The 19,627-nt window shown below is 48.2% G+C and overlaps 1 protein-coding gene across 4 annotated transcripts in view; it reads left to right on the forward strand.

Annotated features, from left to right (window-relative positions):
- LOC138267469 (mitochondrial inner membrane m-AAA protease component AFG3L1-like) overlaps positions 1-19,627 on the forward strand; it is a 431,197-nt gene that overhangs the window by 303,992 nt on the left and 107,578 nt on the right. The gene's annotated exons all lie outside the window — the stretch shown is intronic.

The following is a 19,627-nucleotide window of genomic DNA, read 5'->3' on the forward strand; positions in this document are numbered from 1 at the left end:
AACACCCTGTCCTCCACCCACAGCCATTATCAAAGCCTTCCCATGCTCCCGGGAATGCTAAGGCACGCTAAACAGATTTTCAAGGAGCCTGTTAAAAGCAGAGCAATAACTCCAAGGGTGGAGAAAAAATACAAGGCACCGCCCACAGACCCTGCTTTTATTACATCACAACTGACACCAGATTCAGTAGTCGTAGGAGCAGCTCGTAAAAGAGCCAACTCGCAGACATCAGGCGACGCACCACCTCCGGACAAGGAGAGCCGCAAGTTTGATGCAGCTGGGAAAAGGGTTGCAGCACAAGCTGCAAATCAGTGGCGCATCGCCAACTCGCAAGCACTTCTAGCGCGATACGACAGGGCCCATTGGGACGAGATACAGCATCTCATCGAGCACTTCCCCAAAGAATTCCAGAAACGAGCGAAACAAGTGGTTGAAGAGGGGCAAAATATCTCCAACAACCAAATACGTTCTTCTATGGATGCAGCAGATACAGCTGCAAGAACAATAAATACTGCTGTGACAATAAGGAGGCACGCATGGCTGCGCACATCTGGCTTCAAACCTGAGATACAACAGGCAGTGCTCAATATGCCGTTCAATGAACAGCAATTGTTTGGCCCAGAAGTGGACACTGCAATTGAAAAATTAAAAAAGGACACTGACACAGCCAAAGCCATGGGCGCACTCTATTCCCCGCAGGGCAGAGGCACATTTGGCACATTTCGCAAAACAACTTTCAGAGGAGGGTTTCAAGGTCAAGCCACAGAAGCCAGCACCTCCCAAACAAGACCACCTACCTACCAGGGACAATATCAAAGGGGTGGCTTTCGAGGCCAATACAGAGGGGGCCAATTCCCAAGAAACCGGGGAAAGTTTCAAGGTCCCAAAACCCCTCAAAATAAACAGTGACTCACAGGTCACACAACCCCTTCACACAACACCAGTGGGGGGAAGACTAAGCCAGTTCCACAAATCATGGGAGGAAATAACAACAGACACTTGGGTCTTAGCAATTATCCAACATGGTTATTGCATAGAATTTCTCAAACTCCCTCCAAATGTCCCGCCGAAAACACACAATATGTCAAAACAGCATATAGACCTTCTAGGACTAGAAGTTCAAGCATTACTGCAAAAAGACGCAATAGAATTAGTACCAAAAACACAAAAGAACACAGGAGTTTACTCACTGTACTTTCTAATACCGAAAAAGGACAAAACTCTGAGACCAATATTAGATCTCAGAACACTAAACACCTACATCAAATCAGACCACTTTCACATGGTCACGTTACAAGACGTAATACCACTACTGAAACAGCAAGACTACATGACAACGTTAGATCTAAAAGACGCGTATTTCCATATACCGATACATCCCTCTCACAGGAAATACCTAAGGTTCGTATTCAAAGGAATACATTACCAATTCAAAGTGTTGCCATTCGGAATAACAACAGCACCAAGAGTCTTTACAAAATGTCTAGCAGTAGTAGCTGCACATATCAGGAGGCAGCAAATACACGTGTTCCCGTACCTAGACGATTGGTTAATCAAAACCAACTCGCTAACAAAGTGTTCACAGCACACAGATTATGTTATACAAACCCTTTACAAACTGGGTTTCTCCATCAACTATGCAAAGTCACACCTTTTGCCGTGTCAAACACAGCAATACTTAGGAGCGACAATCAACACAACAAAAGGGATAGCCACTCCAAGTCCACAAAGGGTTCAAAATTTTCACAAGGTGATACAAGCTATGTATCCAACACAAAAGATACACGCAACGATGGTATTAAAACTCCTAGGCATGATGTCCTCATGCATAGCCATTGTCCCAAACGCAAGATTGCACATGCGGCCCCTACAACAGTGCCTAGCATCACAATGGTCATATGCACAGGGTCAACTTCTAGATCTGTTGTTGATAGACCGCCAAACATACATCTCGCTTCTATGGTGGAACAGTACAAATTTAAACAAAGGGCGGCCTTTCCAAGACCCAGTGCCACAATACGTGATAACAGATGCTTCCATGACAGGGTGGGGAGCACACCTCAATCAACACAGCATCCAAGGACAATGGAACGTACATCAAAGAAAGTTTCATATAAATCACCTAGAATTGTTAGCAGTATTTCTAGCGTTGAAAGCATTCCAACCAATGATAACCCACAAATACATTCTTGTCAAAACAGACAACATGACGACAATGTATTATTTAAACAAACAGGGGGAACACACTCGACACTGTTGTGTCTCCTAACACAAAAAATATGGCATTGGGCAATTCACCACCACATTCGCCTAATAGCACAGTTTATTCCAGGGATCCAGAACCAGCTAGCAGACAATCTCTCTCGGGATCACCAACAGGTCCACAAATGGGAAATTCACCCCCAAATCCTGAACACTTACTTCCAAGTTTGGGGAACACCTCAAATAGATCTGTTTGCAACAAAAGAAAACGCAAAATGCCCAAACTTTGCATCCAGGTACCCACACCGGCAATCTCAAGGCAATGCTCTATGGATGAATTGGTCAGGGATATTTGCGTACGCTTTTCCCCCTCTCCCTCTCCTTCCATATCTAGTAAACAGATTGAGTCAAAACAAACTCAAACTCATACTAATAGCACCAACATGGGCAAGACAACCTTGGTATACCACACTACTAGACCGGTCAGTAGTACCTCATGTCAAACTACCCAACAGGCCAGATCTGTTAACACAACACAAACAACAGATCAGGCATCCAAACTCAGCATCGTTGAATCTAGCAATTTGGCTCCTGAAATCCTAGAATTTGGACACTTAAACCTCACACAAGAGTGTATGGAGGTCATAAAACAAGCTAGAAGACCATCCACTAGACACTGCTATGCAAGTAAATGGAAAAGATTTGTTTGTTACTGCCATAATAATCAAGTCCAACCATTGCATGCATCTCCAAAAGATGCAGTAGGATATTTACTACATTTACAAAAATCAAATCTAGCTTTCTCTTCCATAAAAATACATCTCGCAGCAATATCTGCTTACCTGCAGATTACTCATTCAACTTCCCTATTTAGAATACCTGTCATTAAAGCATTTATGGAGGGCCTAAAGAGAATTATACCACCAAGGACACCACCTGTTCCTTCATGGAACCTCAACATTGTCTTGACAAGGCTCATGGGTCCACCTTTCGAACCCATGCATTCTTGTGAAATGCAATACTTAACGTGGAAAGTTGCATTTCTCATTGCCATCACATCTCTAAGAAGAGTAAGTGAAATACAGGCGTTTACCATACAATAACCATTTATTCAAATACACAAAAATAAGGTCGTTCTAAGAACAAATCCAAAATTCTTACCAAAGGTTATCTCACCGTTCCACTTAAACCAAACGAACGAGTTACTTACCTTCGGTAACGACTTTTCTGGTGGATACATTAGCTACCTGTGGATTCCTCACCTAATGAATACTCCCATGGCGCCAGCATTCGACGGAAATCTTCTTCCTAGTCTCTGCACGTCGACGAGGACGTCACTCTAGCCCACGCGACGCCGTCTGACGTCATACAGGCAATAAGAGGTCCTCGACGACGTGCCGACATCAGTTCCCTTTTTTCCGTGCATTCGAAACGGTTATCTTCGAGGGAGCAACTGTTACTTTTGTGGTTACATCCTGTAGGGGGAAGATTACAGCATTTTCTCTGCAAGTGGAAGACTATTACAACGGACACTTGGGTTCTCAGTATTGTGGGAAAAGGCTACACCCTTCCCTTTCGGGAGTTCCCGTCCCTCATCCCGCCCCGCCCATCTTATTGTTCAGAAGAACACCTCCTGTTGCTAGAACAGGAGGTACAAGTCCTCCTTTCAAAGGGCGCAGTAGAGTTGGTCCCAGAGCAGGAAAGGGGTTGAGGATGTTACTCAAGGTATTTCCTGATTCCCAAGAAGGATGGTCGGTTGAGACCAATCCTGGACCTGAGGATCTTGAATTGGTTCCTCAAACAGGAAAAGTTCAAGATGCTGACCCTAGCTCAGGTGCTTTGGGCGTTGAACAAGGAAGATTGGATGGTGTCTGTCGACTTGCAGGATGCTTACTTTCATATCCCGATACTCAAGTCACACAGGAAGTATCTCCGGTTTATGGTGGGATCGCAGCACTATCAGTTTGCGGTCCTTCCGTTTGGTCTTACTTCAGCACCTCGAGTCTTCACGAAGGTGATGTCGGTGGTTGCGGCAGAGCTCAGAAGGAAGGGTATAGCAGTATTCCCTTACTTGGACGACTGGTTGATCAAAGCCAAGTCGCCGGAGCTTGTGTCGCATCATCATGTCGGCACGTCGTCGAGGACCTCTTATTGCCTGTATGACGTCAGACGGCGTCGCGTGGGCTAGAGTGACGTCCTCGTCGACGTGCAGAGACTAGGAAGAAGATTTCCGTCGAATGCTGGCGCCATCGGAGTATTCATTAGGTGAGGAATCCACAGGTAGTTGTATCCATCAGAAAGTGGAATTACCAGTGTTCTTCCCACAGCCAGATTCAATAGCTGAAAGAGCACTACATACATTAGACATCAAGAGAGCGCTAATGTACTACATTGACAGAACAAAACAAATTAGGAAGACAAAACAACTATTTATTGCCTTCCAAAAACCTCATACAGGAAATCCAATTTCAAAACAAGGTATCGCCAGATGGATAGTAAAGTGCATCCAAACCTGCTATCTTAAAGCAAAGAGAGAACTGCCTATAACACCAAAGGCACACTCAACCAGAAAGAAAGGTGCTACTATGGCCTTTCTAGGAAATATTCCAATGACCGAAATATGTAAGGCAGCAACATGGTCTATGCCTCATACATTTACTAAACACTACTGTGTAGATGTGTTATCTGCACAACAGGCCACAGTAGGTCAAGCCGTACTAAGAACTTTATTTCAAACTACTTCCACTCCTACAGGCTGAACCACTGCTTACTAGTCTATGCACAGCATGTGTATCTGCAGCTACACATGCCACCGAACGGAAAATGTCACTTACCCAGTGTACATCTGTTCGTGGCATTAGTCGCTGCAGATTCACATGCGCCCACCCTCCTCCCCGGGAGCCTGTAGCCGTTTAGAAGTAGATCTTGAACATTTGTACATTTGTAAATATATTACATTAAACCTTCATTTTGTACATACGTATTTATTCCATTGCATGGGCACTATTATTAGCATACACAACTCCTACCTCACCCTCTGTGGGGAAAACAATCTAAGATGAAGTCGACGCCCATGCGCAATGGAACCAAAGTGGGAGGAGTCCCTCGGTCTCGTGACTCGAAAAGACTTCTTCGAAGAAAAACAACTTGTAACACTCCGACCCAACACCAGACGGCGGACTATGCACAGCATGTGAATCTGCAGCGACTAATGCCACGAACAGATGTACACTGGGTAAGTGACATTTTCCTTTTATGATTTTGTTTATGCTGATTTGAAAATCTTATCCAGTGAGTAATGTGATTATTACTTTTATTGCACTTGACCATTAGCCGTAACATTTAACTGTTAGCATAGAGGTGTCTCACCATTTTGTCACACAAGGAGCATTAGGACTGTATGTAAAATCTTTTCAAATATAGGTTTTCTAGTGGTAGCGTTTTAATTGGAGGAGAAACCTTGACTTGTTTCAGGCAAGATGAACTTAAGTCCTCCTTCAAAGAGGAATGTATAGTCTAAGTTATAACCGAAGAGAAGGTCTGGCAAAGGGTATTTATAAAAAAAAGAATACAATGAACGTGGCCAATATAACAAGCTATCTGATAGAGACTTCTAGTTGCAGATTCCTTACCTTTGAATTTTCCCCCAGGCGTCAGACTGGATCCAGAGATTTTTTTCTTCGAGCAATACCCTTGCGTGTCGGTCGACTCAGTAGGCGTCGTGGTCGCCATGAGGAAGTCGGGAGTAGTACATAGATGCCACCCTTGCGCAGTGATGTCAGTTCTTTACTTTCCGCGCCACGCGCTGATCCGAGATAGAGCTACCCTCGCCCATTTTTGGGCCGAATTCGACCGTTTTGTTGACTTTTTGGGTGCAAACTTGGTGCGTCGAGGATGTCCCCGAAGACCGGGTTCAAGCCCTGCGAGGACTGTCACTGCATGATGTCGGTGACGGACCCCCATCGTGTCTGTTTGTGGTGCCTCAAGCGCGACCACGACCCGAAGTCGTGCTCCGAGTGCCGGGTGATGCATCCGAAGGCCTTGAGGGAGCGGTCCCTAAAGCTGATGGCGGCCGGGCACTTGACTTTGCGTAAGTCCCGATCTTGCTCGAGAGGAAGGTCTTGAGATCGGTCGTGGAGTCACCACCACTCTTCGTCATCAAAATCGTCGGGTCACGGTAAGAAAAAGAAGTCGAAGTCCCGTCGCTCTCCGACTTCACCCCGTTGCTCGGCTGGCGCGACGCGGGATGAGTAGGCCTCCGTCTTCGGAGCCTACGCCTGGGTCGTCTCCGAGCTTCGCAGAGTTTCCCGGAGCCGGAGCGACCCCCACCCAACTCAGAGTTTTACAAGGCCATGCGTTTATCTTTGGGTGTGCTGACCCCGATACGGTGCCTTTGGGCCCGAGGGGCCTTTGGGATCCGCGCCAGCAGCTTCGGCCCCAGCCACCGAGGTCGCCTCCGGATCCGTGCGTGGATCTGCCCTGACGCCGGTCGCACAGTCGAGACCTTCCCCGGCGCCGGGTCGTTCAGCGCCGCTCTCGACGTCGGTGGTGCCCACTATTGATCCCATTCTCATCCTCGACAACTCGGAGTCTGATCGGCGTCGGCCTCTGCCGCCTTTGGCTTCGGTGGGCCCTACGCGCCCGAGGTTGGATTCTGACCCATTTTCCTACGGGTACGAATATGGGGAGGAATTGGAGGGGTCCCTGGACCCTTATGAATACCAGGAAGACCCTACTATGGACTGGGCACATGACTTGGGCGAAGCCAGTGGTCTTGATACCTCTCCTGACTCTGGCATGCTGTCTCCTCCTACCGTGGCTACGGCGGAGGGAGCTACCTATGGTATGGTGGTTAGTAGGGCGGATGAGGTCCTTGGCCTTGAGCTACCTACTGTCGAAGTCAGGTCTAACCTCCTGGCGGAGGTGCTTCAGCCTGGGGCTTCTACTTCTGAACCCCTTCTTCCATTTAATGAAGCCCTCACTGATGTCCTTTTGGGTACGTGGTCCAAACCCAACACGGGCTCCTGTGAACAGGACGATTGCTCGCCGCCATCGGCCTGTGCCGAACGACCCGAAGTTCCTGTCCCAACATCCTATGCCTGAGTCTTGTTATCCAGGCGTCCTCTTCTTCTTCTGGCGGGTTCCCTTCCACACCCCCGGATAGGGAATCCAAAAGGCTGGAACAGTTTGGTAAGAAGTTGTTGTCTTCCTCCAGGCTCGCGCTGCGGTCCGTGAACACTGCATGCCTTTTTGGCCGTTATTCCCACTCCCTGTGGGATACGGTTGCGCAAGTCCTGCCGCTGATACCGGAGGAGGCCCGTGCTATCGTCTCCCAAGCAGTCAAAGACAGGAGAGACGCGGCAAAGTTCACCATCCGTTGTGGGCTGTATACGACCGACTCTCTAGGCAGATCGGTTGCTATGACAGTGGCCTTCAGGCACCATGCCTGGTTACGTACTTCTGGTTTTTCGGGGGATGTCCAACAGTCACTCATGGACATGCCCTATGATGGCACCCATCTCTTCGGAGACAAAGCGGACTCTGCCTTAGAGAGGTTCAAGGAGTCCAGGGCTACGGCTCAGTCCCTTGGCCTTTTTGCCGCCACACGCCCCCAACAGTCTGCTTTTCGTCCCTTTCGTGGCCACGGAATGGGCGCCCTGTCGCATCCTCAACCCAGCCACCGGGCCATGCGCGCTGGACAGCCTATGTGTGGCCGGGGGCACGGAATCCCATGAGGTCGTGGGACAGGGAACCAGAGGTCTGTCCAGTCCACCCTTGCCCCCGCAGCAGCCTCCAAACCTTCCTAGTCCGTCCCCTCACTCCTGCCCAGTGGGAGGCAGAATCCGCCATCATCTGCCCCACTGGGAACATATCACCACGGACGGGTGGGTTTTGCAAATAATTCGGAAGGCTTACTCCCTCCCTTTCGAATCTGCACCACCACACATGCCACCATCCTTCCATCCCCTTTCGGAGGATCATTTGGTGCTTCTCCGCCAGGAAGTCGCGGCTCCCTGTGCCAGAAGTAGGTCGTGGTTGTTATTCCCACTACTTTCCGATACCAAAGAAGGACAAAGGCTTGCGACCTATCCTAGATCTTCGGACCTGAACTACTTCCTCAAGAAGGAGAAGTTCAAAATGCTCACCCTGGCTCAGGTTCTGCCTGCCTTAGTCCCGGAAGACTGGATGGTAGCGTTGGACTTGCAGGACGCTTATTTCCACATCCCCATCCTGCCTGCCCACAGATGTTACCTACGATTCGTGGTAGGTCACGAGCACTTTCAGTTTACCGTGCTCCCTTTCCGCCTTACCAGTGCCCCTCGGGTGTTCACAAAAGTGATGGCGGTGGTTGCAGCTCATCTGCGCAGGTTAGGGGTCTCAGTCTTTCCCTACCTCGACGACTGGCTGTTGAAGGCGCCTTCGCCCCAGACAGTGGTCTCACACCTCCAGACTACGGCGAACCTCCTGCACCAGCTGGGGTTCACTATCAACGTGCCGAAGTCACACCTGACTTCCTCTCAGACTCTCCCTTTCATCGGAGCAGTTCTGGACACAGTGCGGTTTCGGGCTTATCCTCCCCAAAAGTGAGTCCAAGACATTCAGACAATGATTCCAATCTTCAGCCTTGGTCTTGGGTTTCGGTGAGACAGACTCTGAGGCTGCTGGGCCTCTTGGCCTCCTGCATCCTGCTTAGTAACACATGCCCAGGGGCAAATGTGGGCTCTGCAGTGGGACTTGAAGTTCCAATGGGCGCAGCATCAGGGGAATCTCTCCGACATGGTCCAGATCTCGGAAGGGACTGCGAAAGACCTGCAGTGGTGGCTTTCAAATCCCAATTGGGTCAATGGCAGATCCCTCTCCCTTCCCCAACCAGATCTCTCAATAGTGACAGATGCGTCGCTTCTGGGTTGGGGCGGCCACATGGGAGAGGCGGAGATCAGAGGATTCTGGTCTCTGGCAGAGTCGGGACTCCACATAAACATACTGGAGCTCCGAGCGATCAGACTTGCGTTGAAAGCATTCCTTCACTCTCTCAAAGGGAAAGTGGTGCAGGTGTTCACGGACAACACTACCGCCATGTGGTACTCCAACAAACAAGGCGCGGTAGGGTCCTGTACCCCATGTCAAGAGGCACTACACCTCTGGACGTGGCCGGAACTTCAGGGCATTACCCTGATGGTTCAACATCTGGCGGGCTCACAGAGCAGACTAACTCAGCTGCCGACGCACTGTCGATCACGAATGGCGTCTCCATCCAGAGGTGGCGCAAGGTCTCTTTCTCATGTGGGGAGAGCCTTGGTTAGATCTGTTCGCCTCCGCAGAGAACGCGCATGGTCAGCTATTTTGCGCGTTGGAGTTTCCAAGGCGGCACTGGCGGCACTCGCTCGGAGATTCTTTTCGTCTCGAGTGGAACTCCGGCCTCCTTTACGCCTTACCGCCTATCCCTCTTCTGCCCAGAGTTCTCAAGAAGATCAAGAGCGACTGGGCCCAAGTTATCTTGGTGGCTCCGGACTGGGCTCAAAGAGTGTGGTATCCCGAGCTACTGAGCATGTCCATCGATCCTCCACTCAGACTGCCTCTTCGGGCAGATCTTCTGTCGCAGCAGCAGGGGACAGTCCTCCACCCGAACCTGTCCAACCTCCACCTTCATGGGTGGAGATTGAGCGGAAACAGTTGACGGCATTTGCCCTTCCACCTGAAGTCTGCAATGTAATCTTGGCAGCCAGGCGTCCCTCGACTAAAACTGTCTACGCCTGTCGTTTGAATAAATTTGTGGCATGGTGCACCAACAAATCAGTTGACCCCCCCTATCTGCCCCTCTTCCAGAGGTTCTTCTATTCATTCTTTCTTTAGCCCAGCAGGGCACTGCATTGGGCACCCTTAAGGGGTATCTGTCTCCCATTTCCACCATTCTTAGACTTCCTGATCACTCTTTAAATCTCTTGTGAGTAGGTTCTTAAAGGGGCTCACCCACTGATTTCCTCCCACTCCCTTCATCATGCCTCAGTGGGATCTTAAGCTTGTGCTTACTTTCTTGATGTGTACTCCCTTTGAGCCTATGCATAATTGTCCCTTACAGCTCCTCACGTTCAAAACTATCTTTCTTATCGCCATCACCTCTGCTCGCAGGGGGAGTGAGCTTCAGGCCCTTTCTTCAAAGCCTCCATACTTATCCGTACACCCCGACAAAGTGGTGTTACGCACTAGAGCTTCGTTCCTTCCTAAGGTGGTTACACCATTTCATGTAGGCCAGTCCATCACTTTGCCTACCTTCTACGCACCCCCACATCCTTCCCATGAGGAGGAGAGACTCCACCGTCTGGACCCAAAAAGAGCGTTGGCGTTCAACCTCAATCGTACTAAAGACTTCCGGGTGGACGATCAACTCTTTGTTGGCTATGTGGGTGTGAAGAAAGCGAAGGCGGTGCAGAAACGTACCATCTCTCAATGGATGCTTCTTTGCATCAAAATATGCTATGCTTTGGCAAAAAAGCAACCTCCTGACGGCTTGCGGGCTCATTCTACCAGGGCCACTGCTGCATCCACTGTGTTAGCACGCGGAGTTCCTGTCCTGGACATCTGTCAGGCAGCTACGTGGGCATCCCTGCACACGTTTGCTAAACATTACTGCCTGGACAGTCAGGTCCGTCGGGATGGCTACTTTGGTCGTTCGGTCCTGCAGGACTTTCTAGTATGATCTTTGTTGGAAGTTGGCTCTGTATATACTATTTCAAAGTAAGAAATAGTGTGCACAGAGTCCAAGGGTTCCCCTTAGAGGTAAGATAGTGGCAAAAAGAGATAATTCTAATGCTGTATTTTGTGGTAGTGTGGTCGAGCAGTAGGCTTATCAGAGGGTAGTGTTAAGCATTTGTTGTACACACACAGGCAATAAATGAGGAACACACACTCAAAATAAACTAAGAAAATATATTTTTCTATATAAAAACCTACTGGCCTGGAATTGTCTTTAAGAACCACAGGTTCAAGATTTACAATTAATACTTCAAATGAAAGGTATTTCACTCAGGTATTCTAGGAACTTTGAATAATCACAATGGCACGTGCAGTTTTGACAAAATGGCAATAAGCTATTTTAAAAGTGGACACAGTGTAAAAATCAACAGTTCCTGGGGGAGGTAAGTAATTGTTAAGTTCACAGGTAAGTAAAACACTTACATGGTTCAAAGTTGGGTCCAAGGTAGCCCACCGTTGGGGATTCAAGGCATCCCAAAAGTTACCACACCAGCAGCTCAGGGCCGGTCAGGTGCAGAGGTCAAAGAGGTGCCCAAAACATATAGGCTTCAATGGAGAACAGGGGTGCCCCGGTTCCAGTCTGCCAGCAGGTAAGTACCCACGTCCTCGGAGGGCAGACCAGGGGAGTTTTGTAGGGCACCGGGGGGGACACAAGCAGGCACAAAAAGTACACCCTCAGCGGCACAGGGGCGGCCGTGTGCAGAGTGCAAACAGGCGTCGGGTTTTGTACTGAAAGCAATGGGGAGACCCGGGGGTCCCTTCAACAATGCAGGCGGGCACAGAGGGGGCTCCTCGGGGTAGCCACCACCTGGGCTAGGCAGAGGGTCGCCTGGGGGTTGCTCCTCCACTGGAGTTTGGTTCCTTCCGGTCCTGGGGGCTGCGGGTGCAATGTTGGTTCCAGGCGTCGGGTCCCTTGTTACAGGCAGTCGCGGTCAGGGGGAGCCTCTGCAGGCGACTCTGTGGGGGGGGGGGGGTCAACTCTGCCTACTCACGGGCTTGCAGTTGCCGGGGAGTCCTCCCTGTAGTGTTGGTTTTCCGCAGGTCAAGTGGGGGGCGTCGGGTGCAGAGTAGAAAGTCTCACGCTTCCGGCAGGAAACGCCAAGTCCTTGAAGTTGTTTCTTTGTTGCAAGAAAGTTGCAGATGGTTGAACAGAGCTGCTGCTCACAGGAGTTTCTTGGTCCTTGGGTGCAGGGCAGTCCTCTGAGGCTTCAGAGGTCGCTGGTCCCTGTTGGATGCGTCGCTGTTGCAGTTCTCTTCGAAGTTGGGAGACAGGCCGGTAGGGCTGGGGCCAAAGAAGTTGTCGTCTCCGTCTTCACTGCAGGGCTTCAGGTCAGTAGTCCTTCTTCTTTAGGTTGCAGGAATCTAGTTTCCTAGGTTCTGGGGGCCCCTAAATACTGAATTTAGGGGTTTGTTTAGGTCTGGGAAGGCAGTAGCTACTGTCCTTGAGGGGGCTACACCCTCCTTGTGCCTCCTCCCTGTGGGGAGGGTGGCACACCCCTAATCCTATTGGGGGAATCCTCCATCCACAAGATGGAGGATTTCTAAAAGTAAGAGTCACCTCAGCTCAGGACACCTTAGGAGCTGTCCTGACTGGGGGGTGACTCCTCCTTGTTTTTCTCATTATCTCCTCCAGCCTTGCCGCCAAAAGTGGGGGCAGTGGCCGGAGGGGCGGGTATCGCCACTAGCTGGGATGCCCTGGGGGGTGCTGTAACAAAAGGGGTGAGCCTTTGAGGCTCACCGCTGGGTGTTACAGTTCCTGCAGGGGGAGGTGAAAAGGACCTCCACCCAGTACAGACTTTGTTCCTGGCCACAGAGTGACAAAGGCACTCTCCCCATGTGGCCAGCAACATGTCTGGTGTGTGGCAGGCTGGCAAAAACTAGTCAGCCCACACTGGAAGTCAGGTATGTTTTCAGGCTGCATCTCCAAGGTGCCCTCTGGGTGTATTTTACAATAAATTGCACACTGGCATCAGTGTGCATTTATTGTGCTGAGAAGTTTGATACCAAACATCCCAGTTTTCAGTGTAGCCATTATGGTACTATGGAGTTTGTGTTTGACAAACTCCCAGACAATATACTCTTATGGCTACCCTGCACTTACAATGTTTAAGGTTTTGCTCAGACACTGTAGGGGCATAGTGCTTATGCACATATGCACTCCCCTGTGGTATAGTGCACCCTGTGTTTAGGGGATAGGTGATAATTTCCCCCGCCCCATTCACTCAAGAAAGTGGTTGAGCATTACTTCTCAATTTACCATTTTCCCTGTGTTTTTAATCTTGGTCTAACCCCCATCTTTTGAAACAATAAACAGTGCTGGTTTTCGGTGTATAGAACCAATTTTAGCCTTTTGCTCTCCTCCCAGAAATAGTGCCTGACCGTAGTATTTTCTTGTTAAATTTTCCACCACGGCCGTCACTACTAAGAAAATCTCCAGCAAAGAGCCCCCTAACGGGGATCCCGTCCGACATTGCAGCGCCGGTCTGACGAGGAGCACCCTGATGATGAAGCATGACATCCGTTAGGATGTGTGAGGGCTCTTGCTCCTGAACTTGAAGGTTCCCTTAGATTTACTCTCCCCTGGAACAATGTACACCTTTTTTTGTTTAATTAGTAGGTTGGGAGATCATACACTGGACCATCAATCTCCCTGTCCCTCTCTCTTGTTGGTATAGTGCACCCTGCCTTAGGGCTGTAAGGCCTGCTAGAGGGGTGACTTACCTATGCCACAGGCAGTGTGAGGTTGGCATGGCACTCTGAGGGGAGTGCCATGTCGACTTAGTCATTTTCTCCCCACCAGCACACACAAGCTGTGAAGCAGTGTGCATGTGCTGAGTGAGGGGTACCCAGGGTGGCATAAGACATGCTGCAGCCCTTAGAGACCTTCCCTGGCATCAGGGCCCTTGGTACCAGGGGTACCAGTTACAAGGGACTTACCTGAGTGCCAGGGTTGTGCCAATTGTGGAGACAAAGGTACAGGTTCGGGAAAGAACACTGGTGCTGGGGCCTCGTTAGCAGGGTCCCAGCACACTTTCAAATCATAACTTAGCAACAGCAAAGGCAAAAAGTCAGGGGGTAACCATGCCAAGGAGGCATTTCCTTACAATCTTAGTTTGCAGCCCACCACCGAGGATGGCATTGCTTGGGTATCTATTCTAAGGTAAGGAATCTGCAACTAGAAGTCTCTATCAGATGTACAAGTTGCTTACCTTCGGTAACTAAATATCTGGTAGAGACATATTCTAGTTGCAGATTCCTTACCGCCCACCCATCCTCCCCGCTTGCAAACTGATTTCTAGGGACAGGGATTCCCCCTTTCAGGTCCTTAGCTCTGGCGCACCAATATCAGTGTTCTTAGCGGCTCTGCGCTCTGGCGTGGAAAGTCGTTAAAAGAAACTGATGTCACTGCGCGAGGGCGGCGTCTATGCACTACTCCCGACGGCATCACGACGCCTGTGGAGTCGACCGACTCCACCTACCGACGCGCAAGGGTATTGCTCGAAGAAAAAATCTCCAGATCCAGTCTGACGCCTGGGGGGAAATTCTAAGGTAAGGAATCTGCAACTAGAATATGTCTCTACCAGATATTTAGTTACCGAAGGTAAGTAACTTGTACATTTAGCTCTTTGCATCAGGTTTTGTCATGTAAAGGAAGTGAGGCAAAGGATAATGATGCTATTCACCCAGGATCACACAATGTGACCAATGTGAGAAGCCAGCATCAAAACCCAGGATCCCTTGTTCCTTTTTGTGCCATTCAACAACTAGACTATGCTCTTTCATGTTGGCATGAAAGGTAACTGAAAATGTGTTCTGTTTAAAGTTTCTAAAGGTTTGTTTAATAAAATTAAATTCTTTACTGTTTGTGCTACTTATTAAATGGCAAGAAATGTAGACGAAGGGTTGATGAGGGGAGGGTGATACATAAAGTGATTGTATAAGTGGGTTTTGAGAGTGCCCATGAGTGAGAGAGAGATAAAACAAATTGCCATCATGTGTGGCAATTATGTCTCCAATATATGTTTAGGAATATTGCTTAAATTAGACATGAGACAGATTCAATGACGGTTCTCTTAAGTAGCAGATACATGGTCACCGTATCATCTCATTGGGTTTACAACATTACAGTTCCACATTAAGGACTACTTTTGCCTTTTAGTGTCCCATAATCATAATGGCTGCATAGTTACTGGTACGGTGTAAATATTAAGTTGCCTCCCAGACAATGGCGGTATTACTAACCTTCTCCTCTCTTTCCACTTAATCTCTTTGCTGCACCATTCTAAGAGATACTGTCTATAAAATGCTTCCCACTATACCGAACCACCTACTGACAGTGCCAATTTAGTTATCTACCAAGGCAGTGCCTTTTTACTGATTTTAATGATTTTTTGGAGCCCAGAGCAAGACACATTTTTGGGACAACTGTTCGAAGTGGCATTGAATGTATTAGCAATGATCAGCTAATTCAAGCCCTTGTGATGTCAAACAATAACAATCATATGGAAAGAGTGAAGACTGGAATGCACAGTGTTGAAGAAGATTTCATTCTGATTTACGCTTTAAATCATGAAATCAACTGACAGTGAATAAGAACTGGTGACCCAGAGTACATAGTGTAGAAGCACTACGTACGAGGCATTCAGACCATAAGATTGAAGGGAGCACTAGAGAATCAGTGGAAGGTACAGTGTTAGTCACTTCATCTATGGCAAGAATATTGCATAATCGAAGACAGAGTTGAATACTCAGAGCATACTATAGTGCAGACACTTCGTATATTTATACAGCAAAATCACCATGCAAGGCTGAAGACTGCACTGGAGACTAACAAGTGTGAAAGATATTCAAGGCACACAGTGGCAATCATACTGCCAGACTGAAGGCAGAGCATGATACTGATTTGAGTGAACAGTGTTAGACATGCTATTTATGTAATATAATCATACTGCAAGAGCAAAGAGAGAGCTGGACACTGACTTGAGTGGGACAGTATTATGGGCATGTTCTATATCTATTGATATCATACTGTGAAAACAAAGACCAAACTTGAGGCTGACCAGAGTGGACCATTTTATGGGCATGTTTTATATTTAATAAAATCATGCTGCAAAAGCAAAGACCGATTTGAAGGCTGACTAGGGTCTGCATTATTGCCGAAGCTCTATATAATACAATCTAACTGTAAGAACAGAGACAGAGGCGACATTTCGGAAGGGTGCTTATGTGTGTGATAGTTTTACTGCAAGAGCGAAGACAATGCTGGAGATTGAGTGTACTGTGTTGCAGAGAATATAGTGTTGTATGCACTCAACATAAAAGAAACATACGGCAAGCACAAAGTCAGATTTGTCTTCTTGCCTTTGCATTTAAGATGAACTCTGTCTTCAAGTGGACCAGCCCTACACAATATGCAGCCTCATGCATTTCTATATATTCCTACCACTACCATGCGTTTTAGCACATGTAGCTTTGCATATTCTAATAAATACTCCAGTATTGGAACTTTCATAGATTCACATGCTTGAATCATTCCCCCGTTGTTGAGATGGGAGTCCCCGGTACCGTAGAAAAGACAATGTCCCAAAAGACATAACTGCAATAACATAGAACTCTACTTTTCTGTAATCTATCCAAGTCCTTATGTAAAAAAGGACCAAACTTGAGCCTCAGCCAATCAGATTGCCCCTCCCTCTAGAACCCACCTGAGAGAAGCTCCAGTACCTGAAGATATTCTACTGCATGTCGTGCTAGGGAGTCTCCTCTGAGCTCTGCTCATTTTGTTCCTGTTGGAGAAGATTTTGTCACTACATCTGAATTTCTACTTTATTATTGAGTGTTTCTGATTCACACTCACACTTTCTGGAGCCTGGCTTTACCAGCACAATGTCTGATAGAGAGGAAAAGTCTCTTCAGAGCCTGCAGAACTTGTGGGAAGAAAAGGCTCCACTGTGAGGATCCCCATAGAGATTGTATATATTGCCTCTATCCTGAACATTCTGCTGCTGATTGCAAAGTATGTCGTACCTTTTCCTCAAAAACTTTAAAGGATAGAGAGGGAAGACTACTTATATGGCTCCAGAAGCTTAAATCAAGGAAGAACCCTGTCCAGACTCTGACAGTGAGCAGTCTTTCTGGTCTTCATAGAAATCCCAAAAGAGGCAAAGATCGCCTCACTCTGAAAAGGGTTCAGGACAACCCTCATAAACTTTTTAAAAGACCTCACAAGGGTCTGGGGAGGGCCGCAGTCTCTCATCATCACCTCATGTAAGGAAATCTTCCTCTAAGTCTAAGCATTGGCCTTCAACTTCAAAGAAGGTGTCTGAACCTTCTTCAGAGCCTTCTACACCTCCACCAAAGGTTCTTACTACGTTCAGAAACCCTTCTTCAACTCCTGATGACAGACCATCAATTACCACTCCACCGTCGACGAAGTCATAGTCGTCGACGAGAACATATACGGCGGCTGCAACGATGACAACGTTGACGGTTACCAGCCTCTCGACTGTGGCTTTCTGTTTGTCGACAACGTTGATGTAACTAAATCTAGGCCATCGGCGTTGAATATAAAGATGTAATCGTCGACTATGATTCCGATACCGTCGACGAAAAGGATTCCGATGACGACTCCATCGGCGGCAGCACAGTCCACGGGGATCGGAGGTGGACCTTGGCAGTTGGAGACGATTCATTGATGACCTCGTCGACTGCACCGTCGAAGAGGAGAAAAATACAGGCCTTGACTGGGAGAGGGGATATAACTCAGAGAGCCACATCCCCAAGTAAGGTCACACTTTCATTCCAACTCATCTTTTGGAGGAAGATTCTGATGATGATGGGCCGTTTGGGGCAGCCCATAGTCCTTCCCAGCTTCATATTAAATGTCAGAAGGATGAAGAAGAATATTATCAACAGTATTATTCTCCTCAAAGAGACCAACCAACCGTGCCAACGATATGGTCTGTATCCCGAGTTCCCTTATCTCTGATTTGCAGCTTATGTTATCAGATTACAAGAAGTGGTTTCCGTCGGTATCCAAGTTGGCGAACATACAAACGGCGCCTCCTCCCTCTCTTCCTGCCACTACAGTGCCACATCCTATGTTGTCTCCTAGATCAGCGAGGAGTACCTCGCAGAGGACTTTCATGGAGGTTACTGACTCTTCGGATGAGAAGAGGGAAGAAGGAGAGCTGCAGGATGCACATTCGGATTGGGACAGTTATATATTGCCAACCCCTTCATCTCCATCGCCTACGCCAGTGGTTCTCCCCAGGAGACATTGGAGGTTTTCATGATCTGCTTGAAAGTGTAGCAAAGAGATTTGCGCTGCCCATGCCATTGATGAAGTGACTAACACTGTACCTTCCATTGTTTTTTATACAACTTCAAGGAGCCTTTACAAAAGAGTATCTGCTCCATACCCATAGTAGGCTACATCTGGGACAAAGGTCTAAAGGTAATGAAGAATCCAGCTACTGTGACAGCAGTCTTACCAAGGTTAGACAAAAAATATAAGGCTCTAGAAGACGCCCAAGGTTGTCTAATTGGTCACCCGAAGCCAGACTCTGTCATAACCCAGGCAGCGCAGAGGCATTCAAAAAATACATCTACGCCAATTTCAGCACCTCCAGACAAGGAAGGCAGAAGGCTGGACAACATTGGGAAGCGTTTCTCCTCTGTCGGGGCTTACAGTGAGGGCAGTGAACTCGTTGGCAATCTTGGGCAGATACGACAGGCAGCTATGGGCTGATATTGCTCCGTATCTGGACTGCCTTACGGCAGAGTCTAAAGTGGAAGTCAAGATCCTCTTGGAGGGGGAGCGCACCTCGGCTGAGGTTATAGATTGCTCAATGGATATTGCGACCACTGCTTTTCGACAATTAGCTGGTGGGGTGGTGCTGCGACGACAGGGCTGGCTTAGAGTGACTTCTTTTCGTCCAGAAGTTCAAAATAAAGTATTGGATCTCCCGTTTGATGGGGAGGCTCTTTTCGGCAAACACGTGCAAGCCATCCAAACTGATACAAACACCATCAGGTCCTTAGGAACCCTTCAATTCAAGGAGTTGCCTTTTCGTGTCTCCAGAGGTCGAGGAGCCCCATCATACAGAGGGAGTTACCAAAGCTTTTGTTATCCCTATTATACTACGCAGCAGTTCCGACCGCAATATTGTCAGAGGCAACCACCTCAGGCATCCTATTCCAGACCTCCACCCAGGGGTAGAGCACGTCAGAGCAAGTAGGCGGTCAGGCTCCGGCCACTAATTCACAAGATAGGGGGAAGAATATCGCAATTTTTTTGGAAGTGGCAAGAAATAACGTCGGACCAGTGGGTATTAAAGATTGTTCATTTGGCCACACTTTAGAGTCCTTCAATTCAAACCTTCACGCCCTCCTCATACCTTCTTTCAAAAGCATCTAAAACACCTCCGGCTGGAGGGTCGTGACCATCCTCAAGAAGGGAACTATAGAGAGTTCCTTCTTCAGAAAATGGCAGAGGTTTTTATTCCCGTTTCTTTCTGGTAAGCAAAAACTGGGAGTCATGGGTCCCATCCTCGATCTCAGGGCCTTAAACAAATTCTCAAACGTCAAACCTTTCGCATGGTGCCATTGCAGGACATTCTTCTCGGCATGAATCACGGAGATTTTATGACAACCCTGGATCTACAGGATG

This window comes from Pleurodeles waltl, chromosome 12, assembly GCF_031143425.1.
Source record: "Pleurodeles waltl isolate 20211129_DDA chromosome 12, aPleWal1.hap1.20221129, whole genome shotgun sequence".
In the NCBI taxonomy this organism is placed as follows: domain Eukaryota; kingdom Metazoa; phylum Chordata; class Amphibia; order Caudata; family Salamandridae; genus Pleurodeles; species Pleurodeles waltl.